General features: G+C 44.9%; 1 protein-coding gene across 1 annotated transcript in view; it reads left to right on the forward strand.

The window, feature by feature from the left end:
* Positions 1 to 320: 320 nt before the first annotated feature.
* SLC8A2 (solute carrier family 8 member A2) overlaps positions 321 to 16,304 on the forward strand; it is a 164,349-nt gene continuing 148,365 nt past the window's right edge. Inside the window, exon 1 of the mRNA XM_073641625.1 lies at positions 321 to 558. The gene's annotated coding sequence lies outside the window, so the exon portion shown is untranslated. The remainder of the gene's footprint in view (positions 559 to 16,304) is intronic.

The raw sequence follows: 16,304 nt of genomic DNA on the forward strand, positions 1-16,304 counted from the left end.
CAAATCAGCAGAAATGTTTCTGATGCACTTTTCTCCCCTTTTCAATGTTGGGAGGTAAAATCTGCTGCAAATTTTTCTCAAGATCCACGTTACGTGGAGTTGCAGTAAAATCCGCAAGCAGATTTTGCTGTGGATTTTACTGTCCCATATGGACGCGCCATTATTCCACATAACCAAAATTGTGGATGTAGGGAGTTCTCTGTGGTGCTGTCCAGGTGCTGAAATGAGTGGAGACCAGCAGCTAAGAGCAAGACAAGAGGGAGAGGGGAGAAAGGAGGTGGGAGAAGCATGGAGGGGAGTAGAGGGTGGAGAAACAGGGAGGGGAGAAGGCAATATGCGGATCCAGACAGACAAGGGAGAGGGAGTGGAGGTGGAGAGAAGCTGGAGGCGCAACAGCTGTGGAGGAGAGGAGAGAGCAGGGGGGTGGGAGCTGAGGCTTTTCCGCAGACACTGATACTCCTGCAGCCCCCCTTCTGCAAGCAGCAAGGGACCCCCTGAGCTCAGGAAGGACAGACATGTATCTGAGCCTGTGATGAGGGAAGAGAGATCGGGGAGCAGGTGAGGAGGATGCATATCCATCTATCTATCTGTCAATCAATCTGTCTGGGGGGCTTTGCGGTGCCAGTCCCCTCTGCCCACATACCCGTCCCTGTACGTGGCTGTGCCTGGTATCCCTGTCATCACAATAGCCGCTGTCTCTCTGCTTCCCTGCATCTGTCCCTTTATCCACTTTGTGTTTTCCGTTATCCTCCTCCCTAATCTTAATGTGTGTAATTGTCCCCCTCCAAATCCATCTCCATCTCACATAAACAGCACATTATCTCGTCAAGTCACCCACTCCGCTCCCTGCCGGCTCCCTTCCCTGCCCAGGGTGCTTCCCCCCACCGCCCCCCCATCGCTATCTCCGCCGTCTTCCTATTATCTTCTCATCTAAATTTTCTCCTTTCGCCGTCTACCTCCATCCATGATGTCCCATCAGGCAGATGGCCACTGCCCAGTGTTAAATTTCCAGCAACGAGGTGGAATTACAACCTCCATTAACTGGGATCCCGGGCTTCTTTAACTGGTTTCCAGTAGCCGGTCCACAAGTGGCCGTTCCAGAACATGGAGCACGTGGGGATAAATTATGGCTTTCATTGAAGCAGTTAATTAAGCGCTTTGTACATCCCCCCGTCTATGAACGGAATCGAAGTCATCTCCAAAATGGGGAAAAATAATCAAGACGGGGTCTCGTTACCTAAATAATAACCCCTTAGTGTTGGGAATAGTTGGAATTAGAGCCCCTCCACCTAAAAAAAAGGTTAATAGTCCACGAGCAAAACCCACCCAGTATAGAACCGGCCAATGAAAATGTGTTTCCCAGTGGTCAGAACCTTATATTATACGACATCCCATAGTGGCGGTATGTAATTATGTAGTATGCAGAATGCATCGTGTAGTATTGTACTGTCAGCAACCACAGAGGAGGGGAATCTTCAGGGTTTATAATATGCTGTCGGTGTAGCCCAGCCGGACGGTACTTGGCGGTGTAAGACGAGGTAGTAAAAGCAGGACGAGGTAGGTTATATTGCCACATTATGGGTCATTAGCAGGACTATGCATGGAACATCCTTTACACATCTTAATGCAAAGGACTGTGATGTAAACATTATCTTAAGTCTAAAAGCACCGCCACATAGTGCATAAAAATTGTTTTTTTTTCCCAAAAATTTACCAAATTGGAGGATTGTGAACAGTTCTCTTTTCCTTCTCTCCTTAAGATTTTTCCCTGGTTCCTTGCAGTGTCTCGCCGCTTGTTGTGAGTCCTATCTCACATGAGTCTTAAGATGCTGATGGTGGCTCTTATTACGTGTCACTTATGATACTCGGATGGGTATATTACTAAATATAGCTGTGCGCCTAGTGTTGCTAAGGAAAATGACAATAGAGCGTTTATTGGGGTCAAGTGTCCCTTTCCATTCATCCATGTGTGTGTGACCGTCTGTGTAATTCCTAGCATGTGTGGTTCACCATATGTGGGAATTCATGCATGCTTGTCTAACTGGCTGTGTGATTTCTTGCACACTTGCCTGGTTTGGTGTATGCCCAATCATTTGATTACTTCTTTATATGTGGACCCAAACGTGGGGCGGATATACCATTGGTGCAACCTGTGCAGCCACACAGGGGCCCAAGAGGGAAAGGGGCCACTACCACCTCCAAAGCAGGTGAAATGGGGGCCACCACCACCTCCAAAGCAGGTGAAATGGGGGCCACCACCACCTCCAAAGCAGGTGAAATGGGGGCCACCACCACCTCCAAAGCAGGTGAAATGGGGGCCACCACCACCTCCAAAGCAGGTGAAATGGGGACCACCACCACCTCTAAAGCTGATGAAATGGGGGCCACCACCACCTCCAAAGCAGGTGAAACGGGGGCCACCACCACCTCCAAAGCAGGTAAAATGGGGACCACCACCACCTCTAAAGCAGGTGAAATGGGGGCCACCACCACCTCCAAAGCAGGTGAAATGGGGTCCACCACCACCTCCAAAGCAGGTGAAATGGGGGCCACCACCACTTCCAAAGCAGGTGAAATGGAGACCACCACCACCTCCAAAGCAGGTAAAATGGGGGCCACCACCACCTCCAAAGCAAGTGAAATGGGGGCCACCACCACCTCCAAAGCAGGTGAAATGGGGGCCACCACCACTTCCAAAGCAAGTGAAATTGTGCATTAGGATGAGCTATTGGACTGCAAAAGGGCCCATGTGTTCTTCTTGCACAGGACCAATAGATGCGCATCCGTTACTCTCTGACCAGGCGTTTACCATTTGTGCCAATAAAGGACCATCTCTAAATCTTGTGCCCAGGGTTGGACTGGCCCACCAGAGAACCGGAGAATCCTCCGGTGGGCCCTTGCTTCTCCTTCATGAGAGTTCATAGTGCAAACCTTGCATCTGCTATGGGGCTCTTGAGTGGGGGAGAAATTGGACCCTCAAAATCAAATCCTCTGGTGGGCCCAATGTTCTTCAGTCTGACACTGCTTGTGCCTGTAGACTTGTATGTACAGAGATCCATGTGGATCATGGTGTCTTCCATTTTTTTCACATGTAGTAGATCAAAGTTATATTTGCTGACAAATCAACCTAAATCTGCATGGTTGATCCCTTGTTACAGCTGAAATTTGTGCTCCAGGGCTGATTTTCTCCTGTAAGTAGTGAAAAGAGGTTGTAGTCGTAGTTAGCCATAATGAAGGCTCTGCAGATTTAGTGATGGGCAGTCCGGCTCTTTTTGATCTGCTGAAGCGACTAGCTCTTCTTGTCCAAAGGAGCCCGCTCTTTTGGATCCATATGATATATATGTTTACACGCAGGTCATCATATATTTATAGTAGAATCACCCCCATCCTGATGTGACCAAAATGGTCACATCGTCAGCTGGATTTTTTTAATTTTACCCCCAAGAATTCCCATTTGGAAACTGCACATGGCTCTCACTGGGGTGACTGCTTCCATCATTTGCTTTTTTGCACCGGATCATTCGCGAACAACCCAACACAAATGGATAGATGTCTTTTGTCACCTGGTCACCCGCTTCTCCGCCAGCTGGAGAACTATAGGTTGCAGACTATTTGTCACAGGTGTGTCAAGTGTAATAGACAATCGCTCTGGATTTGGCTGTAGAAGGTCACTGCGCATGGCATTGCAGACACCTTCTTAATCCTTCTTTCTTTAAGACCCTGCGGCGACCTCCCTCCTGCTGCTGATTGACACACCCTTGCATGAGAGTTAAAAACCCTCAGTGTGCGCCAGGCAATTTCCGGTGAAACTTCTATGTTCAGGCTTGGAGCACTAGCTGTTGGCTGGCTTCTTCTCTGGTGCCCTTGGAGGACAGTTGGCATTATTCCTCTGGTGTCTGCTCAAGCTAAGTTAATCCCCTTTGTTTGTCTACCTTTTTGCCTTTAGTTTGTAGTGGGGCCTGACCAGTGCTCACCCCTCCCATTCCCTATCTAGAGCCAAGCTCTAGAGATATACAGGGTTTAGGGTCCTGCTCGGCTATAGGTATGGAACCTATGTAGGGACGGTAGGGTAGGCAGGGTGATATTAGATCTGCCTAGGGGTCTCCATGCTCCCTTTCACTAGTGTTTGGGCTTCCTCCCCCTCTTCCCTTTGTGTTGCACTTAGTCTTTCCCACACCTTGCGTGACACTATTAAATGAAGTAAGGAATGCTGAAATCCTGGACAGCTCCTCCTCAATTGTGCAAATAGCATCTGCCCCTCAAATCTTGCCTCCGTCCCTCTACTTTCCTGTAATTTGCACACAGTACCAGACTGACCATTTCAGCATTAGCACAATGGCTAGAGGCGGCCCATGGTTTTTGAGGCATGCGTGACAAGAAGTCCGAAACTGCCGATTTTTGTGGAACTGGAATGGCCACTTTCTGTTTATGGGGCTGAGATGTTTTATGTCGGGGAACAATGGTATGTGTTGAATTTTAATGCCCGTCCTTTTTTTCTCTCCTGGGAGATAAGCCGCCATCTGCGGTTTCTGGAAGCTGCTTAATCCTCTTTTGCCATTGAAAAGACATGCACACTCGGTCAAACAGAGCGTGCATGTGTATGGGAGGCTGAAGAAGAGGAGCAGTTGGCCAAATGAGCGCAAGTCTTAATTGCGCTTAATCATATGCAGAATTCAGACCCCTCCAGATACTGATGATGTATCAAGCAATATGACATTGTAACACGAGCGACAACGTTGTAACCTTCATTGTACGATGAACATGCAAATGATTGGATAGGAGGCGCTCATCATTTATAATGGTGGGAGCGTCTGTGCACGGTGCGTTGTGGGCTTTACAAGTCTCCTTCTCACCTATGTAACACAAATGTTCCATTCATTAATCTTATTAGACCAAAATGGAAAAGAAAAAGCCGTCGGGTTCACTTACTAAACGGGCAAAATAGTGCACAATTAACCCTTAATTTAATGTTCTCACATTGAGTTGCAAAAATAAAAGATGGCTGAGGATGACCGTTGCCTTCCCTTCTTTTCGATGGGTCTCTCCAAGCCCAGGTATTATAGGTGCTGGGACTCCCAGCGATCAGCAAGTGAGAAATCTCCCTACATCGCCTCTACAGGAGAAATGAAAAATTACACTTTACACATTGAGATGCCTATGAAATGTATGAATCTGCCGGGTCCTCCTGCATAAGAGACTGAATATAGAAGAGGGTACAACCACCTACCCTCCCCTATTAAATATGGGTTCTCTAAGCCAGACAACCCTTGTAATCCAGCACGAGCCTGTCCTGGTGATAGACCCCCGATGGAATGAATTGCTATGTTTTAGCTTTGTATTTTACATCCTGTGTGCTATAGTTTTTTTCTGCCTCCAGGCAGTAACTTTTCTCTACGCAGCATAAATGTCACAGCTATTTTCTTGTGCTTATTCCAGGTACAGAGGACGAGGGCTGGTGTTTGGATGAGACATTATCATGGGTGTTCCTTAACGGACCTACCCAAATAATATGTCAGTCATCGAGCTCAGCTCCTAGGACTGTCACTCATTCTGAAGCTGTACACATTAGATAACTGTTGGCCGGGCAATGATTTGGCTGACAGCTATCTCTCCCGACTCCTCCATCCACAGGATAGCTCGGTGGGTTATCTCTCCGCCAAACAAAAGGATCGCGTGTTGAAATTCCAACTGCCCGATTCTTCCCCCCTCAAAAAAACATCATCTATTGGGGAAAGTTGGTAGGTCCCCAAAAATATGAAATGATCATCCGGTCCTGCCAAAATCCAGGGGTATTGGGGCCTTAAGAATGAAGGGGGTCCAGTTATTATTCTCACTGACGAGATAGAGGCATATGCACTGAAAACCCCTTTATTGAAGATGGACTATAATTTCTAGAACCAACATAAAGTGGGTACAGTGGTACTTTTTTTTTAAAATCTTTTTTTTATGGTCCCTTAAAATGCAGTTGTGGCCATTTTGGATTTGGTTATCACCCCATCTTTTTTTTTTTGTCATCATTTTATTCTCTCCTCTTCGATCATTCCCTTCTCTCTATTGAAACTACTTTCTTTAGTAGATGTTTCGCCATCCTGCCTCCATCAGGGGAGACTCCTTTTTATGGTGACCGTCCTTAAACAATATCCCGGCCAGATGAAACTAACCATGTTCAAAATAGTACAGACATTAGAGGATGTGTGGTATGATTCTTTTCACCCCTAAAAGTATCAGTGAGCCCTCCTGATTGGTATGAACACTCCATAAATCCTATTCTGTAGAAGAATCTTAGCCCTCAAAGGGCAATCCCAATCCCAGTTAGACTGAGAGTACACTGAATGTTGAGGAATAATGGGCATGGGTCCCTTACCACCCAACATAGCAATGACACACTTGTGTTGGATACGCCAGTATCTCACCTCCTCCCCTGTAAAATGGTTACATTTATTAAAGGACTTCAGGATCAGACTACAAGTTTGTAGTCTGTTACCATGGAAACACAAAGATCTGCATAGAAGCTATATACACAAAACGATGAAGAGATTTTAATGAAGACTATTTGCAAAGTTACTTCATTTTTCATCTCATGTTAGATAAGTAAACCATCTAAGAAATGAGATGTAAACTTTCACTTCAACTTTGATTGTTTGATTGGACTGAGCGACAATGTACCCCCCAATATGACTCAGAATAAAAGCCAAGCCAGAATCTCAATTTGCACACACAGTGTTTCGGGTTGTTGCTCATCATCAGTGCAAAGCATGAGATCTGATTTGGCTAGGTGAGAGGCTCTGGACCGAGGTATAAGGGGTAGCGTTTCTCCTTGTGGAGAGTGACAAGTCAGGCCTGGCATGTCAGAGTGAGGAGACTTATAAGCCATGCATGCTCCTCGCGGAAATGAAGTATATATTTTTGCAGAACATCTGAATATTACTCTGATCCTGCCTCAGTTTATCATATAGGTTAACTAAAATGCTCAGCAGCGCCCCCTGTTGAGGGATGACAATAGAGGCAGAGGAAAGGAAGTAAAATAGTTTTCTCATTTCAGGCCCATTTTTTCTCATTTCAGGCTCTGTTCACATCATGCAGGGAATGCTCTAAGTGCAGAGCCAGATGGATGACATACGCGAAAGAAAAACATATACAGTGCAGTATATATATATATACATATATATATACAGTACAGACCAAAAGTTTGGACACACCTTCTCATTTGAAGATTTTTCTGTATTTTCATGACTATGAAAATTGTACATTCACACTGAAGGCATCAAAACTATGAATTAACACATGTGGAATTATATACTTAACAAAAAAGTGTGAAACAACTGAAAATATGTCTTATATTCTAGGTTCTTCAAAGTAGCCACCTTTTGCTTTGATGACTGCTTTGCACACTCTTGGCATTCTCTTGATGAGCTTCAAGAGGTAGTCACCGGAAATGGTCTTCCAGCTATCTTGAAGGAGTTCCCAGAGATGCTTAGCACTTGTTGGCCATTTTGCCTTCACTCTGCGGTCCAGCTCACCCCAAACCATCTCGATTGGGTTCAGGTCTGGTGACTGTGGAGGCCAGGTCATCTGGCGTAGCACCCCATCACTCTCCTTCTTGGTAAAATAGCCCTTACACAGCCTGGAGGTGTGTTTGGGGTCATTGTCCTGTTGAAAAATAAATGATGGTCCAACTAAACGCAAACCGGATGGAATAGCATGCCGCTGCAAGATGCTGTGGTAGCCATGCTGGTTCAGTATGCCTTCAATTTTGAATAAATCCCCAACAGTGTCACCAGCAAAGCACCCCCACACCATCACACCTCCTCCTCCTTGCTTCACGGTGGGAACCAGGCATGTAGAGTCCATCCGTTCACCTTTTCTGCGTCGCACAAAGACACGGTGGTTGGAACCAAAGATCTCAAATTTGGACTCATCAGCCCAAAGCACAGATTTCCACTGGTCTAATGTCCATTCCTTGTGTTCTTTATCCCAAACAAGTCTCTTCTGCTTGTTGCCTGTCCTTAGCAGTGGTTTCCTAGCAGCTATTTTACCATGAAGGCCTGCTGCACAAAGTCTCCTCTTAACAGTTGTTGAAGAGATGTGTCTGCTGCTAGAACTCTGTTTGGCATTGACCTGGTCTCTAATCTGAGCTGCTGTTAACCTGCGATTTCTGAGGCTGGTGACTCGGATAAACTTATCCTCAGAAGCATAGGTGACTCTTGGTCTTCCTTTCCTGGGGTGGTCCTCATGTGAGCCAGTTTCTTTGTAGCGCTTGATGGTTTTTGCAACTGCACTTGGGGACACTTTCAAAGTTTGCCCAATTTTTTGGACTGACTGACCTTCATTTCTTAAAGTAATGATGGCCACTCGTTTTTCTTTACTTAGCTGCTTTTTTCTTGCCATAATACAAATTCTAACAGTCTGTTCAGTAGGACTATCAGCTGTGTATCCACCTGACTTCTGCACAACACAACTGATGGTCCCAACCCCATTTATAAGGCAAGAAATCCCACTTATTAAACCTGACAGGGCACACCTGTGAAGTGAAAACCATTTCCGGAGACTACTTCTTGAAGCTTATCAAGAGAATGCAAAGAGTGTGCAAAGCAGTCATCAAAGCAAAAGGTGGCTACTTTGAAGAACCTAGAATATAAGACATATTTTCAGCTGTTTCACACTTTTTTGTTAAGTATATAATTCCACATGTGTTAATTCATAGTTTTGATGCCTTCAGTGTGAATGTACAATTTTCATAGTCATGAAAATGCAGAAAAATCTTTACATGAGAAGGTGTGTCCAAACTTTTGGTCTGTACTGTATATATATTACATTTTTGGACAATAGTTGACATATGGCTATATCATATCAGAGGGATATATCAGCTTGTCCACAAATACTCCTGGAATGATGTATAGACAATTTATTGCTATACTGCCCCCTATGGGGAATAGTGTGATTTTTCTATCTGCATTGTCTTTTCTTCCCCACAAAAGACAACATACAGATGTTCTGATACTGAGAATTTTCTGCACCCTTCCCAGCCCTCAGAACGTGATATTCGAAGCAAATATCACAACAAATCTGCTGTGTGATTCTGCATGCCCAGGAGCCGTACATAACTTTGTCAGCTGGAGAGAATATGTTTTCCATAACTTATATTCAGGGAAAAGTGAGATTTTATTAACGTAACTTATGGCCATAACTTATTAATGTAAGAACTGGAGGAAATGGTGGAAATGAAAAATAACTGTATAAGGTAATGGATGCGGATAGAGATGGGTAATTATGGCAAAATATCTATATAGAATATTCTGTAAAGGAGAAAATCTAACATTCAGCAGAACTAGAACCTGATTGTGAGGAGTCTTAGTGCTGGGAGTCCTCTTGGTGCAAGGGTGTATCAATGACAGTGGACTTGTTATATGGGGAACCCCTACACCTTCTATTATCTAAAGCTGTGCAGGATACCGTGGGGTCATATAAGGGGGCACTAACTTCCATAATTTAAAGAGGACTCGCCACCTCCCATGGCCATTACACAGTCTGAACTGTCAATCATCAGGAGCACTCTGCCCCCTGGCAAGCAGGAAGCCAGGAGGCACAGGAGCGGTGTGTTCCTGAAGATTGGAGATCAATCATCAGGAGCACTCTGCCCCCTGGCAAGCAGGAAGCCAGGAGGCACAGGAGCGGTGTGCTCCTAAAGATTTGAGATCAATCATCAGAAGCACTCCACCCCCCGGGAAGCAGGAAGCCAGGAAGCACAGGAGCAGTGTACTCCTGAAGATTGGAGATCAATCATCAGGAGCACTCTGCCCCCTGGCAAGTAGGAAGCCAGGAGGCACAGGAGCGGTGTGCTCCTGAAGATTTGAGATCAATCATCAGAAGCACTCTGTCCCCCGGCAAGCAGGAATCCAGGAGGCACAGGAGCGGTGTGTTCCTGAAGATTGGAGATCACTCATCAGGAGCTCTCTGCCACCCGGCAAGCAGAAAGCCAGGAGGCACAGGAGCAGTGTGCTCCTGAAGATTTGAGATCAATCATCAGGAGCACTCTGCCCCCCCCCGGCAAGCAGGAAGCCAGGAGGCACAGGAGCGGTGTGCTCCTGAAGATTGGAGATCTATCATCAGGAGTACTCTGCCCCCCGGCAAGCAGGAAGCTAGGAGGCACAGGAGCGGTGTGCTCCTGAAGATTGGAGATCAATCATCAGGAGCAATCTGCCCCCTGGCAAGCAGAAGCCAGGAGGCACAGGAGCGGTGTGTTCCTGAAGATAGGAGAAGACATGAGGAGTGAAAAGGGCCTCAGCTAGATAATTCAATCCAACAAAATAAGAGCTTTTTTTGTGTCCAAGACAGATGTTTTTTCCCCAAAACCCTTTTAATATTGTCATTTATGAGGCACTTCCGCCTCCATTTCTACCAAATTTGGGCAGACGCCAACAAGGCCAGCTAGGCATCGTGCCAGCTTCTTTTCCAGCTTTGACTCCCACATCTTTTCATTACTGCCACCCACACAGTGCCTGCCTGTGCTTTTCAATCAGGTGCTCCCTGTACAGGTTAATAAATCTGTGTGGTCTTGGTGGTACCTGAGGTCCACTCTGTGTTGGCGAAACGCATCTGTTGTAACCTACGACTTGACCCGTGAATGGGAACTATGACTAGAGGGCTGCATTACCCCGATTATTTGAGACGTGAATGAGAAATGCGTAATCATCTGCAGAAGCTTTCAGTCTACGCAGGCTGGGACTTTTCATCGTCTCATTCGATTCAGTGTCACCAAGACAACTATTCCTCCAAAAATAAACATCTCCAATGCAGGCGGTCCGCAGATTCCATAAACCGGCTCACAAGGAAGAGGGAATTCTCTGAGCATCATGAGCTATAAACGGAAGAGTATAAAACAGAGGAGGAGGCGACAGTATCATACTAAATTATATCTACATATCTAACTGTAAATCCATGGAGGCCTCATCAGCAAGTCCCCAGCTCGGCAGATGAACATAACAATGGCTAATGCAACCTCAGCCCAACGCGTCAACGGGAAGTCCATGACAATGGCAGAGCTGAAGTTTGTGCATACTGAGACCTCAGGGGCTATACACAGGAGTGGACACAGACAGAAGAGGGCCTCTGTACAAGAACAATATATGGGCCCTTTACAGTTCAATAGGTCATCATAATGCACAATTCCTCCTACTTTGGAGGTGGTAGTGGCCCCCTTACCTCTTGGACCCCTGGGGGGCTGCACAGGTTGCTCCAATGGTATGTCTGCCCCTGGTTACTCATCAGAAAATCCTATTTTGTCATCTGTTTAAGAGTGGCTGTGGCTCTCGATAAATGGGTTAGGTAATAACTTATAGACCAGTGGTGGTCCTACTGCTAGGAACCCATGGATCGGCAGAATCTGACACTTTTATCCCCCGTTAGAATACAGCGGCAATGCCTATGCTTGACCGCCTCTCCTTTCATTGTCTCAGGCCCAGAAAGCGCCAAGCGCAGTGTTTGGCTGCCACATAGAGAATGAATGGAGCGTTGGCGGGGCATGCGCACTGCCACTCTATTCCGATGGGGATAACATTGCCCCGTCCTGCCGATCAGTGGTAGACCCAGAAGCCAGATCCCCACCAGCAAGTTATTACCTATCCTGTGGATAGGAGACAAGCTGAGTATGGAGTCTTACTGGCAATGCTCCATGGGAAAAAATTATGCAAATTATCCTTTCTTAAGGCGACAGTCCCTTCTCCTCGAAGCTGCATCAAGAACATCTCATTCAGGTGGCCAAGCCTTACTTTGCACTGATGAGGGGCAAGTATCATACATTGGCAGCCTGTAGATGGGTGTCTGGCTTGAGACAGTCACCTCAGAAGGTGGCACTTATGAGATAGTTACTCTTCTCCATAAAGAGCTAATTTGCATACATTTTGCATTCTGGAAACTGTAAACAAGTTGCTCTTGACAGACTTTTTTTTTAAACTAATTTGAGTGCATAATAGCACGTACATGGGAAGAAAAAAATTGGGGACCTTTTTCTGAGAACATAGATTCTCTGCTACTTCTTCATTTGGTATATTCTATTTATTTCTGTTGATATCTTTGCAGTCGTGCCACTTTTCAGATCTGGACACAAAGCCGTCAAGTGTCATCTCCCTGTCATCACAGATGGAAATTGCTTTGAGAGAGGCTGCATGGTGTGCATAATGATGTGCGATGGAGCATGACAGAGGCTGAAGAATGAGACACTTCACTTGCTTCCTCCATAGCAATCCCTCCTTAGTGTCCTAAATCCCTCTTGCTACAAAGAGTAATCCCTCATATCAATGTTAAAGCATGCCTATGGATGGGTATAGAGGAAAATATCTCCTAAAGGACCACCCCTTGGAGAAGACCACCCTTCTTCTAGACTAGATCTTTCTATGGTGGACCTTCAATTCCCTTATATTGCACATATTTTGGCCCTCTTAATTGAGAGGACCTCCCCTCTAGAAGACCATTTTCACCTGGAAATTTTGGGTGGTCTTCCATGTAGACTCCTTTGCATACATACCCTGGTCATAGAGGCACTGAAGATCTGTAGAGTAGACCCTGTTTACTTGGAGGAACTGAAAAGCATCATTGAATTTTCAGGGATCTAACTTAGAAAACCCAATTATCTTAAGGACCCATATTAAGAAGATGTTGCAATTCTTCATTTCTCCTGCGGGGGTGCTGCAGGAAAGATGAACACTTGGCACTAGATTATCTTACAGCTTACATTGATCGCTTTCCATTCTAGCACAGATACCCTTTAATCAGTTTATCATTAAGGGGGCCCTACTAACAAAAAGTGATTTTCAGAATTTGATAACCTAATCGCTAACTTCCTCCATATTTTTTTTTACCACCATTACCCTCTGTAGCCTTCCCGTCGGATCTTCCCTGATTAAATTCACATCAAATGTTGAGCTAAGTACGGCAGATCTTTGATATCTGACAGTCTACTATTTACAAGCCCCTTCTTTGCCCTTTACGACCTCGGGGGGAGTCCTTGCCATGCACCCACCTCAATTTGACGTAGACGAGTGTTTCTCACGTCTCTCTGGGGCTTCCCTCCCAAGCTCAGCTCCTGATCCCACTCTTTCTATCTTCATTTTTCCTGGCAATAAGATCTATAGAGTCCCTGGACGATTGCTTTGATGTATCCGAACGTGTCTTTTATGTTCTGCGGCTGCCTCCCGTTCCTACGCGGCGCACACGTTGAGGTCCTTAAAGTCTTGTCTCCGTAGACTTTTAATGTAAAATACTGCTCCAATTTTCCTCTGTTCCACGTTTTCTCACGTTAAATATAGTCTTTTGTCTTAGAGAAATGTACAGATAAATGGATCTGTTCCCAGTCTCCGCTCTTTTCTATATTACAAAGATATTTCTAGGTCGCTACCTACGACTTTTGCAAGGCGTTATGCTGTAATGAGCACGGAAACATTCGAGCCACACGCGGAAGCACAAGGCAGAACCTTTCCCAAACCGCCCGTAGGACAAGAATTGTAAAAACAACTATATTGTAGGAAGGGCTGAAGAACCTGGGGGCAAGCAAAATAGGTAGGCTACTGGTAGACTGATCTATTAGTGGAGGTCAGACCACTAGGACTCCCATTGATTTCCAAAATAAGGGATCCTGAATCACCTGTGTGAATGGAGATTTGTCGAGCACGGGGGGGGGGCAACCACTTAGTTCACCATTTATTACAATTTAGCAAAAAAATTTGCTGAATTTTTGGTCCAGTAGCTCATGGTCGCCGGACTGGATCACTGTAATCCTCCTCCTGTCTGTGGCAACGTTTCAACACAATGCGCGCGTCGAAGTATCAGCGTTTCAATAATGCACGCGTTGAATTATCAGCCTTTCAACACAATGTGCGCGTCTAAGTATCTGCGTTTCAATAATGCACGCGTTGAAGTATCAGCATTTCGACACAATTTGCACGTTGAAGTATCGGCATTTCGACACAATGCGCGCGTCGAAGTATCAGCGTTTCAATAATGCACGTGTTGAAGTATCGGCATTTCAATAATGCGCACGTTGAAATATTGGCATTTCGACACAATGCGTGCGTCAAAGTATCAGCGTTTCAATAATGCACGCGTTGAAGTATTGGTGTTGCGACACAATGCGAGTTAAAGTATCGGCGTTTTGACACAATTTGCGCTTTGTAGTATCAGCGTTTCGAAACAATGTGTGCATTGAAGTATCGGCGTTTTAAGACAATTTGCGCGTTGAAGTATCAGCATTTCGACACAATGCGGGCGTTGAAGTATTGGCGTTTTAACACAGTTTTGCGCGTTGAAGTATCGGTGTTTCGACACAATGCCCGTGTTGAAGTACTGGCGTTTCGATGCAATTTGCGAGTTGAAGTATCGGTGTTTCGACACAATGCCCGTGTTGAAGTACCAGCGTTTCAACACAAGTTGTATTGTCGATTTACTATTCAGATGAGGAACCGGGGATGTCATATATTGTATGAGGTGTGCAGGGCTTTGGTAATTTGCAGCTATGAGAAAGTAGGACTGGACCAGGACAGGGAGTTCATGTAGGCAGCGAATGTTTCCATTTACTGAAAGCAAGCAGTATGTCATTTTGACATACCATCATTACATTTTCCTATGGTGTATTGAAGGCGACAATTCAAAGCAATGGTGGTCTTCTTATCGACGTGGAATCATCACGTGATACAAATTCTGAATACTTTTTTTGGCTAAGGATGTAATCACCTCTCGTCCCCCAGCTCCACAGTACGTACCCCCTGAGCCAAATCAAGCTCCCCACTACCTGCCTATATATATAAGTACAGCAAACAAGCAGAAAGACACAATATCCTAAGATGTTAATCTTGCTGGCGTACATTTATAGTATTGATTATGAATGATGCTCCGCATTTGTGAGGATCAATACAAATGGATCCTGGAGTAAGAGAAGCATTACTATACCAAAGGCAAAATATAATGGACAGATACTATTAAAGGGAATGTTTCACTATCACTATAAGTCAGCTGTTAAGACACAAATGTCAGAGCTGGCTATCTCCAATAGGTGGCACTAGCAAAATCATTTTGTTCCCTGTGGGAGAGAGCAAATGTATATGTCTTTTTCCCATAGAGCATTGCCACAACTGATCTTCTTAAAGGGAATCTGTCAGCAGTTTTTTTTGCTATGTAATCTGACAGCAGCATGGTTGTAGGGACAGAGACCCTGATTCCAGTGATGTATCACTTAGTTTACTGGCTGCAGCAGTTGTGATAGAATCACAGATTTCTTTGCTACAGATCTTGGAATGTTGATCACTCTATAACCCCGCCCATTCCACTGATTGGCTGCTAATCAGTGGTGGGGGCGTGGTTGGACTAGAAGGCACAAGGCGGCTAGTCCTGTAGTGATAATCTCTTGCTGATAAAACACTGATTGTATTGAAACAGCAAAACACAGCCCAGTAAGTGACACATCACTGGAATCAGAGTCTCTTTCCCTACATGATGGTGGTCTCAGATTACATAGCAAAACCCTGGTGACAGATTCCCTTTAATAAAAGCCAGCAAAGGGTGCAAGCTATATTCCATCCTTTTAGTAAGCTCTAGTTTATTTGGTGGTTTCCAAAATTTCGAAGGGATATCTAGTCAAAATGATCTTCTGATATCCTGTGGATACATGTGAGAAGAGTACAGTGGTGAAGTTCTGCAACATTGTGATCCATTGATTTAAACGGACCTTTTCTCAGACTTTTATGTAAGATATCCAGTAACAGAAATCTCTGAGCGGTGCCAAAGGGGTTTAACTGCTCTATAGAGCCCTTTCATAATAGGAATCACTGGTTGTCGGAGATCCAAGACTAATGTGATCTTTCATAAATAATGAATTTATTGCTTGATAATCTGAAAATCTGAACTCTCCAAGCATTCTTTGTTGGCTCTGGCGATTGGTATTCTCTTTGCAGCAGGCATTGTAGAGTCATCTGATGCAAGGTAAAGTAAGGCTATGTTCACACAGAATTATTTTTTTTAAAGGTGGTAAAAAATGACCAGTTTTTCAAGCAGAAACCACTTCAGGAAATGCTACTTTCTGAGAGTTTTTGTAGAAGTTTTTCTTTAACTAAAGAGGTTTTAGAAGGGTTTTCTTTTCCTCAAGCATTTTTTGATTGGACAGTAGTATTTTGCAGCTGATTTTTTTCCTGCCAGAAGTTTTTTCAAAACCTTTTCTGGAAAGAAACTTCTTAGAAAACTCCTCCTGCTGGAAGTAGTAGTTTCATCACAACTGGAGAGTCACTGTAATGCACTGGGTTTACCTGCAGTCCTATGTA

Source organism: Phyllobates terribilis, unplaced genomic scaffold (genome assembly GCF_046119375.1).
Source record: "Phyllobates terribilis strain yellow unplaced genomic scaffold, ASM4611937v1 Scaffold_7__3_contigs__length_470593459, whole genome shotgun sequence".
Classification (NCBI taxonomy): domain Eukaryota; kingdom Metazoa; phylum Chordata; class Amphibia; order Anura; family Dendrobatidae; genus Phyllobates; species Phyllobates terribilis.